General features: G+C 39.1%; 1 pseudogene; it reads right to left on the reverse strand.

Annotated features, from left to right (window-relative positions):
- Window positions 1-1,121: 1,121 nt before the first annotated feature.
- LOC105509384 lies at window positions 1,122-1,483 on the reverse strand (annotated as a pseudogene).
- Between the last annotated feature and the right edge of the window lie 2,273 nt (window positions 1,484-3,756).

The raw sequence follows: 3,756 nt of genomic DNA on the forward strand, positions 1-3,756 counted from the left end.
TTGGAAAAAATAACATCTTTATTATAATGAATCTTTTTTTTTTTTCTTTTTTTTTTTTTGAGACAGAGTCTTGCTCTTTCGCCCAGGTTGGAGTGCAATGGTGCAGTCTAGGCTCACTGCAACCTCTGCCTCCCGGGTTCAAGCCATTCTCCTGCCTCAGCCTCCAGAGTAGCTGGGACTACAGGCACGTGCCACCACACCTGGCTAATTTTTTTTGCATTTTTAGTAGAGATGGGGTTTCACCATATTGGCCAGGCTGGTCTCAAAACCCTGACCTTGTGATCTGCCTGCCTTGGCCTCCCAAAGTGCTGGGATTACAGGCGTGAGCCACTGTGCCTGGCCCATATTGAATCTTCGAATTGGTTGGAAAGGCATATGTCTTCATTTATCTAGGTTTTCTTTGATTTCTGTCATCAACGTTATATTGTACGTAGGATACAGATACTGTACTTATTTTGTTAGATTTATGCCATTAAATATCATTTATATCATGTATACATGTATATGTATTTCATTTTAAAAACTATTACAAATGTTATTTAAATTTTTCATTTTCAAATGTTTATTACTAGTGTATAGAAATATTATTGATTTTTCTCTATTAACTTTGTAACCTAGCCAAATTAAATTATGTCTTGAAATTTGTTTTTCAATACAAATTCCTTGAGATTTTCTACACAATCACATAATCTGAGAATAGGGACTCTTTTTATATCTTTCCCCCCAATCTATATGACTTTTATTCCTTTTTTTCATGATATTGCACTGGCTGGGAGTTCAATGTGACTTGGAATAGGTGTGGTAGAAGTACACATTATTGCCTTGTTTCTAGTCTTAGAGGAAAAACATTCAGTCTTTCACTATTGAGTGATATCATGTCACTTGTATAGTCACATATAAGTAATATGTAATATATTATTACCTGTAGGTTTTTTGAAGATGCCCTTTATCAGTTTGAGAAAGTTCCCTTCTTTTCCAGTTTGCTGAGGGTTTTACCATAAATATAATGTTGAATTTTGCCAAGTGCTTCTTCTGCATCAATTATTATGTTCCTATGTTTTTTCTTCTTTAGACTTTTTTTTTTTTTCTCAGCCAGCTGTGCTTTATTGACAATGGGCCACTCAGGCCTTGACTGGGTACTTCTGCAGCAGGTACAGCCTCTCCTTCCGTTGGTGCTTCTTGGTCTTCTGGTTCTACTTGTGCTTGTTGAACCAGCGGCACATGGCGTGTGTCTTCTTAGGCCACAGGTCCAGAGGCTTATACTTCTTGCCCTTGTAGAATTTCCTGAAGTTTTCTTTCTGAGTCTGGTTAATAAACGTGAGAACACGTCCAATTTGCGGACAACTTAGGTCTTAGAGAGCTTGGAGGCCGCACCGTCTGTCACCTTGGCGACGCTCAGCTGGGACAGCTCCACCTTCAGGTCGTCCAACTGTTTCAGTAGCTCCTCCTTCCCGTGAAGGTCTCGAGCCTTGATCTTGGCCATTGCTGCATAGGCTGCCGCCGCCTCCGCCGCCGCCGCCTGCTCTGAGGGAAAGAGCTAGACTATTAATATGGTGGATTGCATTTTTAAAATTGTAGACTATTAAGTCAGCCTTGTATTACTGGGACAAACTGTTTGGTCATGCATTATTCTTTTTATATATTCCTGGATTTGATTTACTAACATTTTATTGAGGATTTTTTGCATCTATGTTGATTACAATACTGGTCTATAATTTTCTTACTGTCTTTGTATGATTTTGTTAGCAAAATCATAAAGTAGGTTGAGAAGTATTCCTCCTCTTCTAGTTTCTGACAAAGATTATGTAGAATTTGTATTTTTTAAAATTTTATCTTCTTTATTTACTTTTTAGACAGAGTCTCATGCTGTCACCCAGGCTAGAGTGCAGTGGCAAAATGGAGCCCTCCACCTCCTGGGCTAGTGATCCTCCCACCTTAGCCTCCTGAAGACCTAGGCCCACAGATGTATGCCACCGTGCCCAGCTAATTTTTAAATTTCTTGTAGGGATGAGATCTCTTGCTTTGTTGCCTAGGCTGGTCTTGAACTCCGGGGCTCAAGCGATCTTCTTGCCTCAGCCTCCCAGTGTTGGTATTACAGGCATGAGTCTCTGCAATTGGCCTTGTTTTTTTCCTTAAATGCTAGGTGGAATTTACCAGTGAATCCATACAGACCTGGAGACTTCTTCTATAAAAAGCTTTTCAACTGCTGATTCAATTTCTTTAATAAATATAGGACTATTCAGAGTGTCTGTTTCATCTTAGATGAACTTCATTATTTTTGGTTTGAGGAATTATTCTATTTCATCTAAGTTGTGGAATTTATGTGTATTGAGTCATTCATTACACTCCTTCATTATCCTTTTAATGTTTGCAGCATCTGTGGTGTCCCTCTTTTATTCTTGATATTAGTAATTTGTGTTTCCTCTGTGTTTTTCTTTGTCAGTCTTGCTAGAGGCTTATCATTTTTACTGATTTTTTTTAAACAGTTTTTGAATTAATTGATTTTCTCTATTATTCTGATTTAAATTTTATTGATCTGTTGTTATTTTTGTTATTTTCTCTATTCTTCTTGCATTGGGTCTATTTTACTCTTCTTTGTCTGGTGTCTTTAGGTGGAATAATTTGATTCTTTTTTGTTTTTTTTTTGAGACTGAGTCTTGTTTTTTTGCCCAGGTTGGAGTGCAGTGGCGCAATCTCGGCTCACTGCAACCTCTGCCTCCTGGGTTCAAGCTATTCTCCTGCCTCAGCCTTCTGAGGAACTGGGATTACAGGCGACCACCACCACACCCAGCTAATTTTTGTACTTTCAGTAGAGATAGGGTTTCACCATGTTGGCCAGACTGGTCTTGAACTCCTGACCTCAGGTGATCCGCCTGCCTCAGCCTCCCAAAGTGCTAGGATTACAGGCGTGAGCCACCGCGCCCGGCCTGGAAATATTTTCTTATATCAACTATTTTGATCTAACACATAATTGGAAATCTAGCTTTAGAATTCTAGTATTCATGTCAAGCAACATTCTTTATGCTTGGTCTCTGTGCAATTATTTCTCTTACTGTCTCTTCAAAGAAGCTGATCAAATGAACAATCATCCTATATGATTTTCAATTCCCATTAAATACAACACTCACCGATGAACCCAGTTCATTGAGAATTCCATAGCATGTGAAACACTAGTTTATGCTATTGCACTATAGAATAATTTGAACTCCTCAGCTGGGAGAACAGTAGGAACATTTTTTAAGAAAACAGCTCAGAATGAAATAGAGCCATTTTCATAGGAAGTGCGGTGGCTCACTCAGTAATAAAAGAGGCAACCTGATGTAGGGGAAAAGGTTTAGACTTTGAAACCAGGCAAACCAGAGTTCAAATACCCTTTCACCATGTACTGGCTGTGTGTGAAAATTAGCCTCCTAAACCTCAGGGTCTTCCTTGAGGAAGAATACTTACCTAGCTCCTGAATAGGAATGTAAAGCTGATAGCAATACTACAAACTTCCTGCCTACCCCAAAGACTGAGTAATTACTAACACACATCCTTCTAACAATTCCCTTACCTGAAGATAAGGCAGGAAGCTTTGAAGTGCAGACTTTATCAGCAGGGATTATCTCCCCTGCAGGCGATCTATACATAAAATCTATTTGGAGTGAGAATTGCAAATTGTGTCACTAAAATCCTGTTTGAAACATTTTGAATCTTGGAAATATCAAGGCTATGCAAAGCACAGTGGCTGGCGCCAAGATGGTGAGGTGAGTTGTT

The sequence above is a fragment of the Colobus angolensis genome, unplaced genomic scaffold (assembly GCF_000951035.1).
Source record: "Colobus angolensis palliatus isolate OR3802 unplaced genomic scaffold, Cang.pa_1.0 Scaffold175, whole genome shotgun sequence".
Classification (NCBI taxonomy): domain Eukaryota; kingdom Metazoa; phylum Chordata; class Mammalia; order Primates; family Cercopithecidae; genus Colobus; species Colobus angolensis.